At 37.1% G+C, this 17,000-nt stretch overlaps 1 long non-coding RNA gene across 6 annotated transcripts in view; it reads right to left on the reverse strand.

The window, feature by feature from the left end:
• LOC117074144 overlaps nt 1-17,000 on the reverse strand; it is a 1,124,950-nt gene that overhangs the window by 116,929 nt on the left and 991,021 nt on the right. For 4 of the 6 annotated variants that reach the window (XR_004433520.1, XR_004433517.1, XR_004433518.1 and 1 more), the window contains one exon: nt 13,050-13,107. This is a non-coding gene — a long non-coding RNA (uncharacterized LOC117074144). Of the gene's footprint in view, nt 1-12,701; nt 13,108-17,000 lie in introns of those variants that run through there. The other 2 variants (XR_004433523.1, XR_004433521.1) reach the window with 1 other exon arrangement.

Genomic DNA, 17,000 nt, shown 5'->3' on the forward strand with positions numbered 1-17,000 from the left:
GTTTACCATAAAGATACTTTTGTCAGCACAATTAAACTGACCTTTCTGAGACAGAATTGGGAGCTATTTTGTCCCCTGGTCTCAGTAGCAGTGGTGCTTTTCCTGAGTAACTAGTTTACTTTTCCCCATATAGATTCTGCCTAGTTTGAAAGTGTCCATTTTCCTTTGAGCATTTGGAAACCTGAGAGCCTAAAGCGTTGATCCACCTCTGGCATGAACACTATATTGTGTTCCAACCTTACTTCTGGTTCCCTATTAGTTTCCTGACATTATTTGCCCTTTGACTCATATTGTTCATATTTTAATGGGCTTTTATTTTGCTGTGTTACAGGGATTTTGTAAATGGATTGAAGTTCTTTACGAATCAAGGTAAGATAAAAATGTGTGCACATATTCACATATATTCATAGAGTTCTTGGAGTGTGAAATTTGGGGGATGTGAATGTAAGCATATTTGCGATAGCCAAGTAATTTTACTTTCTCTACAGTAACAACAGTAGGAAATAAAAGTAAAACTTTATAGGAGAACAGCTACATTAGAGAATTTAATTATTACAACAGCACAATTGTTTAATTTGCTAATTGTAGTTTCTTGCTACATGATCCTCATACGTTAAAGAGTATACCTTGATGCCTAGCAGGGAGCTTATCAATTATTTTGCCTCCTCTAATTATCTAAATTTTAGCAGACTCACAGACTTAAGGGGATAAATCAGCTAATTTATATTATGGCATTTGTGTGCTAATAATATTAGTTCATTGTTTTTACAAATTATTATTTGTATGTAAAATGAAGTGTTAAAGTAATTATTTTCAGACACTTATAGTCCTAAAATTCTCAACGGCTAAAAAGATAGACTAAATTTCCCCTGGAGGTGTTTGCAAACAGCATTTCTATCTAAAAGGTTAGTACATTTGTGGGAAGAAGTAACTGGGTGGAGTGATGGAAAAAAATATTGCTCATATTCAAAGACCCTCTGACCACAGAAAGTTTTACTAATTCAATCACTACTGGCATGGACCATGGAACAGATGAATAAAGTTCAAAACATAAAGACTCAGGCAACAATACAAGATGTTTGTGTACTTAAATTACATGTTCTTGAAAGTCTGAATACTTTTATTTACAAAGATCTCCATATCTTAAGTAGGAAAATGTTTAATATTGATCTGAAAATATAATGGCTGGGATACTTACTATTTAGGTCACTGAAAAAGAAAAATAACTCAAACCCCAAACTTCCTTTACAGTTCAGGAAACTAGATGCTCAAAAACAGAGGAAAGAGAAACAGAAAATATTTGAGCTAAAATGCAGACAAATCCCTGACTTGAAGCTGTTTGAGTGCGCGTGCGTGTGCATGTGTATGTACGTGTGCCTCAATGTTTTCTCTTATTGTCTGTCCTACTGACCTTGAAACAGTGCCTTTGATTTGGACAGAAAGAACATAGTTGAAAAATACAGCTTTGAAAATCCAAATTACAAGGTACGGGTTGTTATTAGGATGTTAGATTAGACAGTGGCAGCGGGACAAGGCAAACAGGTCACAATGAAATTCAGAAATAAAAAGATATGCTGCCAAGAGACAACTCATTGAGCTGCTAGCCTTGTTTTCTCCCCCATAATAAAATGATTTTTGAGAGACTGCTCAGCCAGAAAGGTAAACCATTCTTACAATTTAAAAGTGCCAGTCATCTGTAAAGCCAGAAGCCAAGACAGAAGGAAATTCAAGAAGAATAGGATTGTCACTTAAAAGTCAAAAGAAGATAAGAGAAAGACAATGGAGCCTCTATAGCCAAGTTAATTATTTAGGGGCTTGAGTTCAGCTTCTAGATTTTCCCTCTCCTGAAGCTTTTCTCTCTTCCTTCCTTTGGCCTGCCTTTTAACCATTAAATAGCCCATTTGAATGAGCCTGGGGAAAGGAAAGGGGGAACTACACTAATTAAGTCTGTCTTGCAACAGTGGTTCCCCCAAAGCAATGCAATTCAAAGGTAGAGCAAATAGTCAAGTTTTACTCTTTATCTTTCTATTTCCTTTTTTTTTTTTTTCCAAAATGAGATAACGATCATTTAATGATTTGTCAATCTAGAATACAACTGCAGCACTTGGGTGGGCAGGTGTGGGCATGGAACTAATCTGAGAAGTCTGCAAAACTTAAATTGACCTATTTTCTCAGAAATAGGGACAGCTGGTGAAGCAGAGCCTATCAGTGTGGGCTGATACACAAATTGCTCAGTTGGACAAATGTATTTGTAGATGCGGACATTACGATGAAGGACTAGGATGAATCATTCTGCCCATGTCACTTACCCTAAAAAAAACTTTTGGCATGCTATGTTAATTTTAAAATAATAATAATCATTTAAAAAGTAACCTTTTTCAGCTTCAGAGCAGTGTTAGATTTACAGGATTATTGCAAACATAGTACAGAGAGTTCCCATATGCCCCATATCCAGTTTCACCTATTATTAACATCTTTAGTATGGCACATTTGTCATCATTAGTAAACCAATACTGATACATGATTATTAACTGAAGTTCATACATTATTCAGATTTCCTCAAATCTTCCCTAATGTCCACTTTCTGTTCCAGGATCCCTTCCAGGATGCCACATTACATTTAACGGATGTGTCTCCTCAGGTACCTCTAGGTTGTGAAAGTTTCTCCAACTTTCTTTTTTTTTTTTTTGAGACGGAGTCTCGCTCTGTCGCCTGGGCTGCTGGAGTGTGCAGTGGCCGGTTCTCAGCTCACTGCAAGCTCCGCCTCCCGGGTTTATGCCATTCTCCTGCCTCAGCCTCCGAGTAGCTGGGACTACAGGCGCCTGCCACCTCGCCCGGCTAGTTTTTTTTTTTTGTATATTTTAGTAGAGATGGGGTTTCACCGTGTTAGCCAGGATGGTCTCGATCTCCTGACCTCGTGATCCGCCCGTCTCGGCCTCCCAAAGTGCTGGGATTACAGGCTTGAGCCACCGCGCCCGGCAGTTTCTCCAACTTTCCTTATTTTTTTGACTATCTTGACAGTTTTGAGGATTACTGGTCAGGTATTTTGCAGAATGTCCCTCAGTTGGGATTTGTCTGGTGTTTTCTCACGGTTAAACTGGGGTTATGTGTTTGTGGAAGGAAGATAACAGAAGTAAAATGTTATTCTCAACACATTATCTCATAAATACAGGCTATCAATATGACTTTCCACTGTCAATATTGATGATCACCTGACTGGTATGTTTGCCAAGTTTCTCCACTGTCAAGTTACTCTTTTTCCCCCCCCTTTCCATATTATACTCTATTATACTTTCCATATTATTCTCCCTTTCCATATTATATAGTCTTTGGAAGAAAGTTACTATGTGTAAGTAACACACACTAAAGGAGTGAGGAGTTGTGCTCCACCTCCTTAAGGGCAGAGTATCTCTGTAAATTATTTGGAACTCTTCTACTTGGAAGATGTGTTTATTATGCCCCATTTATTTAATTATTTAATCACTTATATCAGTTTGGATTCATGGATATTTACATTATAACTTGGGTTGGGTTACAATCCAACACTACTTTATTGCTCAAATTGTTCCAGCTCTTTTAGTTGGCTCCTGTACCCCCATGTCATAGCTCCATCATTATCTGTTGCTTTCTTGTGCATTTTTTACTTTCTGGAACTATGAGATGCTCCAGGCTCATCTTAATGTGGTAGATTACACTGATTGATTTTTTATATTGAACCACCCTTGCACACCTGGAATAAATCCCACTTGATTATAGTATATAGTTCTTATTTAACATTATTGGATTTGCTAATATTTTGTTGAAGATTTTTGTATGTAGGTTAGTAGTTAACTAATTTTATTTTATTTTATGTATTTTATCAGACAGAGTATTGCTCTGTTGCCCAGGCTGGAATGCAGGGGTCTGAGATCACTGCAACCTCTGCCTCCTGGGTTCAAGTAATTCTCCTGCCTCAGCCTCCCAAGTAGCTGAGATTACAGGTGGGTGCCACCACGTCTGGTTAATGGGATTTCAGCATGTTGGCCAGGTTGGTCACAAACTCCTGACCTCATGTGATTCACCTGCCTTAGCCTCCCAAAGTGCTGGGATTACAGGTGCCAGCCACTGCACCCAGCCGCCTAATTTTATTCTAATTAATTTATGAACTTTTTCCAGCATTGAGGTATAGTCAACAAATAAAATTTCATATATTCAAGGTGTACAATGTGATGTTTTCACATAAATATACATTGTGAAAACATATCACAATCAGGCTAATTAACATGTCCATTACCTCACATAGTTATTTTTTTTGTGATAAAAATACTTAAAATTTACTCTCTTAACAGTTCAAGTATAGAATACATTATTATTACCTACAGTCCAGTCTGTACATTAGGTCTCCAGAACTTATTTATCTTAACTACAAGTTTGCATGTATGTTGATGAGACATACTGGTCTGTAGTTTTCCTTTCTTGCAGTGTCATCTTGTTTTAGTATCAGGGTAAAGGTACCCTGATAGAATGAGTTAGGAACCGTTCCTTCTGCTCTTCTGTTTTCTGGGAGAGACTGTGGAGTATTGGTATCATTTTTTACTTAAATGTTTGATAGAACTTACCAGTGAAACTATCTGGGCTTGATAATTTCCTTTTTTGTAAGGCTATTTTATTGATTTGTTTTTTTAAATTGATAATCTTAAGAGTACTGTATCTATTTCTTTTTGTGTTTTAGTAGTTTGTATCTTTCAAGAAATTAGTCCATTTCATCTAAGTCATCAAATTTGTGGACATAGAGTTGTTCAGAATACCATACTCTTATATTATCTTTTATTATCCATGGAACACTAGAGATGACCCTTCTTTCATTTTTAGTATTGATGCTTTCTCTCTCTCTCTCTATTAGCTTGGTTAGGGTTTTGTTAATTTTACTGACTTTTTTTTTTAAAAGAAATTGCTTTTGGTTTGTTAATTTTCTCTATTGTTTTCCTGTTTTCAGTTTCATTGATTTAGGATCTAATTTTGATTTCTTTCCTTCTGCTTGATTTAGGCTTAAATTCCTCTTATTTCTCTAGTTTCCTAAGGTGGAAACTTAGGTAACTGATTATTTTTTCTAATATATGCATTTAGTGCTATAAATTTCCCTCTAAGCATTGCTTTTGTTGCCTTTGACAAATTTTGACAAGTTTTGGTTTCATTTTCTTTTAGTTCAAAATACTTTAAACTTTTTGATACTTAAGTCATATGGTCTTTACAAGTGTGTTAATTTACAAATATTTGGGAATTTTCCAGCCATCTTTGTGTTACTGGTTTCTAGTTCAATTTCACTGCTGTCTGAGAACATATTTTATGTATTTTTTACTCTTTTAAATTTGTTAAGGTATGTTTTATGGTACAGAAGGTGGTTTGCCTTGGTGCATGCTCCATGTAAACTGGAGAAGAATGTGTATTCTGCTGTTCTTGGAGTCCTTCATAAACCTCAATTAAGTTGATTGATAGTGCCATTCAGGTTAACTGCAGCCTTAATTGATTTTCTGCCTGCTTGATCTAACAATTACTGATAGGGGTGACAGGGGATGAAGTCTCCAACTATAATTTTATTCCTCATTTTATCCTTTTAGTTCTATCTGTTTTTGTTCATGTATCTTTAGAGGCATTCATGTTTAGGGATGCTATGTCTTCTTAGAGAACTGACCTTTTATTATTATGTAATGTCTCCTTTATCCCTGATAAATTTCCTTACTCTGAAATCTGCTTGGTCTGAAATTAATAAAGCTATCTCTACTTTCTTTTGATTAGTGGTAGCATGGTATATTTTCTCTATCACTTTATTTTTAACTTACCAGTCTTCACATTTAAAGTGATGTTCTTGTAGACAATATATAATTAGTTATTGTTTTGCAGCCACTATGGCAATCACTGTCTTTTAATTGCTGTATTTAGACCACTCACATTTAAAGTAATTATTAATATATTTGGGTTAATATCAACCATGCTTGTAACTTTTTCCTTATATATACCGGAAGCTTCCTTTTCTGTCTTTCCTGGTTTGAGTTGAGCATTTTATTTCATTCAGCTTTTATCTCTTCTTTTAGCACAGAAATTATGCTTATTTAGAAAAGCTTTTTAGTGGTTGGCCTAAAGTTTATAATATATATTTTAAACTAATGTAAGTCCACCTTCAGACAATATTATTGCATTTCATGTATAGCGCAGGTAACTCATAACAGTGTATTCCCAACTTCTTCCTCCCTTCCATTAGGACATTGTTTATCCCTATGCTATAATCATATAACACATTGTTACTATTGTTACTTGTTACATGTAACAAGTATATAACTGTATATAACAATTAAGATAAGAAAAATAAAATATTTTATTTTACATTCATTCCTTCCTTCTCTGATGTAGATCCCTTTTTTTTTTTTTTGTCTGAGAAACATTCACGAATAATTAGAATATATAGAATACCAGGTTGGTGACTTTTGTCTTTCATCACTTTACATATTTCACTCTACTCTCTTGCATGGTTTTTGATTAAAAGTCAGATGTAATTCATATTACACAGGTAAGGTGTTTTTATTCTCTGGTTTCTTTTAAGATTTTCTGTTTGCGATTTTCTGCAGTTTGAATATGATATGCCTAGGTATTTTTTTGGAATTTATCATGCTTGGCATTCTCTGAGCTTCCTGGATATGATTTGCTGTCTGTCATTCATTTTTGAAAGTTCTCAGTCATTATTACTTCAAAAATTTCTCCTGCTCTGTTCTCTTTTTTCTTTTTGTGGACATAGAGTTGTTCAGAATACCATACTCTTATATTATTCCAATTGGAATATATTATAATATTCCAATTGCACACATGTTGTATCTTGTGAAACTGTCCCCCTAGTTCTTAACATGTTATGTTCAGTTTTTTTTTTTTCATTCCCTTTTTCCTCTTTACATTTTAGGGGTTTTTTTTTTCTTTTTTTCTTTTCTTTTTTTAAATGAACTTATCTTTAAGCTCATTGATTCTTTCCTTAACTGTATTGAGTCTATTGATGAGTCCCCTGAAGACATTCTTCATTACTGTTAAAGTGCTTTTGATTTCTAGTATTTCCTTTTGATTCTTTCTTAGAGTTTCCATATTTCTGCTTACTTTACTCATATGTTCTTGTATGTTGTATATTTTTTCCATTAGAGCCCTTATTGTATTATTTATTGTAATTTTATATGCCCTGTCTGGTAAGTCCAACATCTGTGTCACATCTGAATCTGGTTCTGATGCTTGCTTTGTCCCTTCAGACTTTTTTTTTTTTTTTTTTTTTGCCTTCTGGCATGGCTTATATTTTTTAATTGAAAGTTAGACATGTAGTGGGTAATAGGAACTGAAGTAAATATGCCTATGATGTGAGGTTTATGTTAATCTGGCTAGGAGTTGGGCTTTGTTTTGTGTTTGCTGTAGCTATAGGTACCAGAGGCTTCAAATTCCCAAAGTACTTCTTCTAAGAGAAGATCCCTGTCTTTCAGCTGTAATTTACTCTTATTACACTGGAGCTCCGTTGGTATGATGAGAAAGTGTGGAGGTGGTGAAAGATTCTACAATCTTCCAATTAAGTCTCAGCCTTTTACCTGACTTGCATCTCTGACCTGTGATCACCAAGAATCAAAAGTAAAGTGTTTCTTCATGTGTAGTTTTCCCCCTCCCAGTTAGGTGAGGAACACTAGAGGGGGCTATGGTGAGATCTCTGGGACAAGGCTCTGGTAAAATCCTTTCCTCTGAAGACAAGGCCTTCGTTATGGAAAAGGTTCTGGACATATTTCACCAAGATTACCTGTCTACTCTCGCTGCCTAAGCCACAAGGGTACCTTTGTTGACTCCTCGCCGTTAGAACCTAGTGGGGATCCTGGAGATAAAGTCAATGAAAGTATGGTGGCCCCAAGGAGTTTCTCAGTCTCAAGCCAGTCTACACTTGGCCTTCAGAAACTTGTCCAAATTACTAAGTGTTCCTACCAGTTTATGGCTCTGGTGGCTTCTATTTTAGGTAAGCAGATTGTGTCTGTGACTCCGGATTTGCCTGTTACCAGATTTCAGCATGGTGATTTGACTTGTACATTTAGTTCTCTGATAAGCCCAAAACAACTTGTTGAGTTTTAGCTTGTCCAGCTTTTTGCTTGCTATAAGAATGGGACTGACAATTTCTAAGCTCTTTACATGTCTGGGCTGTAACTGGGAATCATAATGATTTTTGAAGATAAGATTACCACAACTTTTTATAACACCTCAGAAAGGTAGTTATTATTCTCTTTATTTTACACATAAACCAGTGGGGCTTTAGTGAAATTGTGTGTCCAAGGCCATTTGTCTGTAAGTCTAAATGGTTCTAAATCCTATGCATCTTAGTTTCTTTAAAAATAGCTGAAAATACTATCAATATTTTTATGTGTACAGATGTTTATACATTGAAATATTTCTTGCTTTCAAGTTTGTGCCTACATTTTGAGACCCTCAGAGGCGGCGGGGGGCGGTGAGGTTGAGTAATAGTACAGGGCAAGTTATTAGCATTAGTTCAGGCAATTAATTTATCAGTGTATTCCTTTTTCCTCCACTCTGCTCTCCCATTCCCCTTTCCTAGCCTCCACCAGGGACAATCATTGGAAAATCTTCAATAAGTATCTTATTTTATTTCACTTCATTTTAAAGATCTTATTTTTAGAGCAGTTTTAGGTTCATAGCAAAATTGAGAGGAAGGTACAGAGAATTTCCATCTATCCCCCGCATTCCCACACATGCATACATAGCGTCCCAAATTATCAACATCCCCCACCACAGTGGTACATTGGTTACAACTGATGAACCTACTGGTTAAAGTTATTTTTTACCGAAATAGGCTCTTGCAAAATGTGTCTTGTATTATGTGCATGTGTCTTTAATGTGCATAACTGACATTTTCTTTTCTTTCATTCTTTCTTTTTCTTTCTTTTTTTTTTTTTTTGTAAGACAGGGTCTCACTTTGTCACCCAGGCTGGAGTGTAGTGGTGCAAACATGGCTCACTGCAGCCTTGACCTCTTTTCTTATTATATATTTCATTCAGGTTATTTATATTTTATTCCTAGCACTGTGCTTTTAAAATACATCTATACTGCTCTGTGTATACGTCGTCGGTTCAAACTACTGCATAGTACTTCAGTTTTATTATTTCTACAGAAATATTACATATTCATTGTAGAACCACTAAGTGCCAAAAGTGAAAACTAGAAAATAATGATCAGTAGAAATTGTATCAAGAGAGAACCACAGTTGTGATCTGGTGAACCTCCTGTAAGATACCTCTTTGCACATACATATAAATGCATTATGCATATTCAATTTTACTTACATAGGATTGCTGTGCACATGTTATTTTTTGACTGGCCCCTCTCATTCATCACTATTTCATGGATAACACCTCATGCAACAAATATAGATCCACAACATGCCTTTTAAAGATCGCTCGGTACTCTGTTGTATGGTTGTACCACACTTAAATAATTCCATTTATGGGCATTTTGCTTACATTTATTTTTATTTATTATTATAAACAGTGCCTGCCTCAGCAAATAGCCTTCTGCAGATATATTTTCTTACTTGTGCAATTATCTCTTCAAAGTAAATACTTTTTGCCCACCACATGGGTTGAGCTGGGTTTCATGCCACCCACAAAATTCATGCTTTTTCTACTGCTTTATGGTGCCCAAAGACTCAAGGACTAAAGTTACTTCAGCTATCAAATTCTGTGAGTTTATATGTTTATGAACATTGGCAGTGGGGGAAGAAGTCGCAAAACAAAGAGGCCCTCTTTTCAGCTCTGCTCCAGTAAGCAGGACCTTTTTCACTTTGTGGCAGAATAAATGCAACTAAATCAGCTGTCAGAAATTAGTCGTTTATATATTTGATTAAAATTAGAGTTTAACACTAACTTTGATGGATCAGATTCTCTTCTAAGTATTGTTGATCTTGACACTAAATGTGCCCGAATTATTTAGAGGAACATTATTCTCCCAGTATTTACAACTCAGAAAGATGTATGCCAAGAATCCTCTTTGGTATATCTGTTTTCCCAAGATATTTTGGGCCAAGATTTGAAAACTCCAGAAATCTAGATACATATGTTTGGGTACATGTTCTTAAATAAACCAAATGTTTCCTTGTTTCAACTTTTAACATGCTTAGTTTTTCTATACAGTTTATGGAAATCTAATTGAGAGTTCTGATAAATCACTTTTTTATGGGAGAGGTGGGAAACAAAGCTTTTGTTTAATGCCTTAGCAAAGAAACTTCTGACTGTTTAAACAAAAACTGCCTTACTTATATGTTGCCCAAAGACTCAAGGGCTAAAATAGTCTCCACTATTAAATTTTGTGAGTTTATTATAGACTAGTTTTTTTTTTTTTTTTTGGTCATGGTAGGGGTGAGCATGAGATGTTAAAATAAAAACACCTCCTTACCTGTAACTAAGATGCAAGTGAAAAAAGCATTTTGCTATGGCAATTTGTTATAGGCTTTTATTAGTCAATTTGGCTTCCAATATTACATGGAAATAATTAAGCTTCAATTTTTAAAAATAGTCAATTAAATATTTTAGTGTTATTACTATTCTAGAATAAACTAATTAACAGTTGGAACACTACTGATTTTGCTATTTACAATAGTTGATTTTTCTCCTGGGTCCACGTGATGAAGTTATGTTTATGATTATGGGACTCAAACTGGACGAGCATCACTTTTCCTTCTCTCCTGCCTCCCTCTTCTTAGGTGACTGCTCCACTTCCCCACTATGATCAGGCCTGCTTGGGAGGTCTTCTGCTCCCATCATAGACTGAGCTTCTGCTCAGCTCAGAGATAACTTGAGAGGAAGGAGATTTGCCCTTCCAGTGGGAAGCTTCTTCAGTCAAAGTTGCATAATCTGCATAATGATCACTCTTCTTTTTGATCACAAACATTAGCCTTGCTCTTTCAGTTTGGTAGTTTTCCTCAATCAAGGGCCTTATACCACCTTCCTCTGGGACTGGGTTGCCATTTTTATCGGTGTGTCAGAACCCCATCACACCCTAACCCAAGTATGGCAGGATACATGTTCTCTGCTCTTCCTGTATCAGGGCCAGTTTCCTACATTCCTGCTGGAGAGTTCCTCGCCATGATATTCCTGGAACAGGCCAATAGTTCTCAAATCCTCTTCATGACTAGGGGGCTAAAATTCTCTAGGACCTTGGGCAAGTTACGTAGCCTCTGTGTGCCTCAGTTTCTTAGTTTGTATAATGGAGATAATGAAAGCAAGCACCTCAAGGGGTTGCTGTGAGGATTAAATCAGTTCATATTTGTGAAGCACTTAGAGCAGTGCCTTGGTGGTAGGAAGGGCCATGCTTAGGGTTAGAATTAGAAATACCACCAAAATTCTGAGATCTCAGAATGATCGAAGCTGGAATTCTGTTCTATGGTCACATCCCACTGTGACCTTGATTGCTTAAGCATAATTAATAAATTTTATTCGAAAATATCCCTATTTTGGAACACTCATTTGATCAATATAAGGGTCTTTTAAATGGATATATAAAAGGGACTGTATATTAAAAATAGGAATATATAAATACAATATATTCTATACTTTTTAAAATTTTGCCATTTGATTGTCAAGATAAATTTATTTAAAAGTTATTGGTCAGTGTGTTTCTAAGAGTCTTGAAGATCTCATGGGCTAGAATATAGTTTCATTCATGCACACATATACCCACAAACACATAATTGTTCCTATCTCTTAGAGAACATTTTCTCTAGCTCCCCATGTACTATTTTGTATTTTCCTGTGTTTTCCAATCATTAGTTCAACAAATAATCTGATGTGAAAAACATGCTATGCCATTAAAATATCCTCAAATCCCCAACAAACCATTATGATAGTCTTATGTTATTTCGAACAGAGAAGCAGGGGCTGCAAATAACAGCCTTGCTTACATCACGACTATAAACAAATCAACTGGAATGGCAATTGACACACATGAATTAAAGGTATCTCTCCCTTCCTTCACTGTTAGCACTATAGCTGTACAAGTGTGATGTCTTAGTTTTCTCTAGCTGTTACAACAGATCACCACAATCTTAGTGGCTTAAAAATGACACAAATTTATCATCTTCCAGTTCTGGAGGCCATAGGGCTGTGTTGCTTTTTGGAGGCTTTTGAGGAGAATCTGTTTCCTTGCCTTTTCTAACCTCTAGAAGCCTCCTTCATTCCTTGCCCCATGACTTCCTTCCTCTGTCATCAAAGCCAGGAGCACAGCATCTTCAAATCTCTCTCTCTCTCTGACTCTTTCTTTCTGCCTCCTTCTTTCCTTTGTAAGGACCCTTGTGATTACATTGGCCCAAGCAATAATCCAGGATAATGTTTCCAGTTCAAGATGCTTAACTTAATCACACTTGCAAAGTCCCTTTTGTAATGTAAGGTTACATGTTCACAGCTTCAGGGGATTAAGACATGGACATTCTTGGAGGGGTGCATTGTTGTGCCTACCACAGATATGCTCCTGAATAAGACTTTGAATACCATCCAGCCTTTTGGCTCTCCCTACTGACTTCTGTATGAGTTTGCAGATAGGAACTGTGATAAATTCCTACCAGTTATTAGGGTACCTTTCTTTCCCTCTCCTCACAAGTCTTTCCAAGTCAGATAGCTGTTAGTGTTTACTTAAATGATGAATATACTCTGGAGTGTTGTGGGAAAGTATTTAATGAGGAAGACACCCCCACTCTTTGTGTCTGTCCTTGACAGCTGCATGAAGAAAAGTAAAACTTGACCCTCAAAGTACATCGGTAAAGAATTACATGATGCCAAACTATGACATGGCTCTTAGAAGCCATTTGAGAAAATGGATACGATTTGGTCCTTATTATTTTTCCTGGGGGAAATGTGAGATTCTGAATTAGCAAATTCAAAGGGAGCCAGAGAGAGATCTTGATGACAAGGCCAGTGGCTTCCCGGGTTCTGCATTTCCAGCCCTGAGCACAGTGTTTGGCATGTCGGAGACGATTACTAAATGATTAGTGGATAATGACTTACCAAACGTATCCAAGGAACAGCTTAAGCCCTGGGAAAGATCTGGCCTTTGAAATGTGACCTGCAAAACAAAATAATGGGTTTAATATCCTCAGGAAAGAGGACACCATCACATTCAGTTTTGTTTCTAACTGCTGACTCACACAGCCATTCCTCATTGATTACTGCTCCGTTGATGTGTAAAAGAAAACAAACCACTGGTATCACTCTCCTCTGTCCTTATATGAAAGATGAAATAGCAGAACTGCTTCTGTGTTTATTTTGCTCACACATTACTACTGTTTAAATCACAATTTTCAAATTCATTTCTAGCTTAGTGGATTGATTTTTTATTACTCGTGCTGAGCGGTTGACAGTAATGATTTATTACATCTCTGGGATTTTGGCAGCTCCTTACCACTCATGATTTAATTCACAGGTTTCCCTGATGGCTTTAGTGTCTGTGGTGTTTGCTCCTGTAAAGTGTTGCACCACTGGGAGATGTGTACCCCTGGCCCTGCACTCTGGCCTCAGTTTTCTTTTCTCCTTGCTCTGTGACTGTGTTGATTGGAAGGAGAGAGCGCATTCATGAACAGGGGAAACCTGATGTTTTCTCCTGTCCTAAGAACTGCAGCTATTGTAGCTTTGTGCTACGTGTTGGAGGCTGGTCGGCTTGAAAGGAGGCCAAGGGTGGAGCGGAGAGATAAGGGTAAATGCACATAACTTAGGGAGATGGGCTACTTTTCAGGCTTCGTAACAATGACAACAAACATAGCAACCCTCTGTGCTAACCACGTAGCATGTATTAGTAGAGGCATTGGTGAATTATACCCTGTGGGCCAAATTTGGGCTACTCCCTGTCTGTGTAAATAAAGTTTTATTGGAACACAGCCACATCCATTCATTTACCTAATGTCTATGGCTGCCTTTGTGCTGCAATGGCAGAGCTGAGTAGTCGCAGAGAGACCATATGACCTATAAAGCCAAAATTATAAGCCCTTTTCAGAAAATATTTTCTGACCCTTAATCTTCATAATATGAAATAGGCTTTGGTAATATCAATGCCAGTTTACAGAGGAGGAAATAGACACACTGAGATGATAAATAACATGCCCAAAGTCTTACAGCTAGTATGAGGTGCAGAGACTGAGTCAGAAGCCAGCAGGTCTACAACATACTGCCTCGGATAGTTACTCAGAGAATGCAGTAATTACCAAACCTGCCACATTACCATGTCTGTCCTATTTCTTTAAATCCTCACAGGGTTTGGCTTTATGAAATCTTTCCAGATAATTGTCCACTGTCTAATGGTTTTGTGGGACTTTTAGGTTTTTTAATTAAAAAATGTGTGGGATTTTTAACTTTTTAAAACTCAGAACTGCCTATTAACTGTTTGAACCATTTGTGTGGACTAGCGGTTCTCACCCTCAGCTACACAGTGGCGTCACTTGAGGAACTCTAAAGGTATTGCCACTGGGTCCCATTGCTTCCAAGTCATGATTCCATTGGTTTGGGATACAGTCTGGGTACGACGTTTTTTCAAAAGCATCAAGAGATTCTGTTGTGCAGCCAGAATCGAGAACTACTAGAATAGACAATTGTAAGTCTCACCCTAAAAGATATGAGAAGTGTTTCCTAGTGAGTCAACAATCAATACAAAATGAAGGAAGAGGCCAGATGCGGTGGTTCACGCCTGTAATCCCAGCACTTCGAGAGGCCAAGGCAGGCAGATCACTTAAGGCCAGGAGTTTGAGACCAGCCTGGCCAACATGGAGAACTCCCATCTCTATTAAAATACAAAAATTAGCTAGACATGGTGGCACATGCCTGTAGTCCCAGCTACTCAGGAGGTTGAGGCAGGAGAATCACTTGAGCCTGGGAGGCAGAGGCAGAGGTTGCAGTGAGCTAATACTGCACCTCTGCATTTCAGCCTGGCGCAACAGGGTAAGACTCCATCTGAAAAAAAAGAAAAAAAAAAAAAGGAAAAGCAAAAGAAAAAAAAGGAAGAAAAAAGGGACAAACAAGTCTTTAGAAACAGGGGCCCATTGTAAACATGTTACAAGTTGGTGAGCCCGATGCAAGAAATATTCCACAGTACTAAGAATAAAAAGAAATAAACGGAATAAAATATATAGTAAGAAAAGATGTTAAGGCTGCAGTGAGCCATGTTTGCACCACTGCACTCCAGCTTAGGTGACAAAGAGAGACTCTGTCTCAAAAAAAAAAAAAAAACCACCAAGAAAATAGCAATTATGCAAATTAAAAACACATGCACATAATACAAGACACATTTTGTGATGATAAAGAAAATTGTGTTACTTCCTAGACTTAATCTTCTTATTTGGGCATAATTATACTGACTTTTTTTGCTTAGGGTGAGAGGACACACTCAATTGGAAAGAAAGAGTGGAAAAATTGAACATCCTCCTTTAAAAGGCTACATATGGCTTATGCATTCATTTAAAAACTGCAGTCTATTTCTTCTGCAAAATGTATACTTTGAATTTCTCTCTGTTTTAACCTTTACTGAAGGGCAAATTAAATCAGGGCTGATTTAGATTCAAAGAGTTTGTTAACTGACGCCTGCCTCAAGGAATGACATCATAATTACCAGCAAATATTGAGTAAGCCCTCACAGGGGACTCTGTGGCAGTGTGCTAGTTCTTCATCTCTCAGAAAGTGCACCTTCATCGCAGTGCCTGGAAAAACATCATCACAGCTGAAATTCCAAATAAATATCTCACTCCTCAGATTCTTTCCACTGTTTCTATTTGCACTGATGATGGAGCCAATGTTGTTAAAACAGCGTGAGACTGAACATTTACCCATGAGCCGAGTTCCACAAGCTGTCTGTACCGGCTGGTACATCATTCCAGTAAGAAGAGTGAAATTATTAAACATCACAGAGAGGTTTACAAGATTTTTCTGAACTATCAAAGGTCACATGTGTTTTCTTGGAGACTTCAAGAGAGAAGTGGGGTATGTACATAAAATATCTGAGACATTGAGCAGGTTTATGTCTGTGCAAAAGTGGCTCCCTGTTTTCCTTTCTTAGGCATGACTGTCAAAGGAGCACAAGCATTTCTCTGTGCTCTGGCTCGGGGAAAGGAAATGTATGTTTAAGACTTGGAACATGGGAGATTTATGGGATGTTAATGTGTCAGGTCTTAGTAACCTCTCAAGAAGGCCACTTGTGAAGTCAGACTGTCATCAGTCACAGAAACCAATGCATCTGTCTTCTGAGAAATTCCTCAGAAATGCCTTCCAGAAAGATTATGAAAAATGAAAAATCTCAATACAGTAAAAAGGTATTCTATAAATGTGAATTTTTGCTGCTTCTGGCAAGTTCTGAGTATTCCCTCAACTGAGAAATGACAAAATGATACATGCATAGAATCCATTGAAGAAAATACCAAAACTGATTAAAGGCAGCTATACAAGGATCAATTCTTGCATATTTGTGAAACTTACCCCTCAAAATATGGCTATACAAAGTGCATTTAAAACACACTCACACAACAGCATGATACAGACTTTCCCTGAGCTAAAATTAGATAATGCTTCCTAAAGTCAACCCAGAAAAGCAACCTGACTATAGTATAGTATGAAAGTGCTTTAATGATGACATCACGGGCAAGTCCATACAATGTGAATGGAAGAGGATATAAGAAAATGTTCAGTCTAATGGTAAATGGGCATCTGGGACATGGGCATGTTTTGCATGTCAGGCATAATCAATATTTAAGGTTGGGATATGTTTTCTTCTTATACAGACATAGTAAATGAAATAGATATCTCAGCTCATATGGGCTGCTTTCACTGAATCCGACGACCTGTGACCAACAGGTTTTTAAGTAACAGAATAAAAACTCAGAGAAAGTAGAGAGCAAATTTTCTGCTGCTGACCATCTGTTGCTTGATTAGATTCCTTTAACATCAGCAGAAGGTTGTGATTTTGACAGTCACTGACATTTC

This window comes from Trachypithecus francoisi, unplaced genomic scaffold, assembly GCF_009764315.1.
Source record: "Trachypithecus francoisi isolate TF-2019V2 unplaced genomic scaffold, Tfra_2.0 Contig01603, whole genome shotgun sequence".
Lineage (NCBI taxonomy): Eukaryota > Metazoa > Chordata > Mammalia > Primates > Cercopithecidae > Trachypithecus > Trachypithecus francoisi.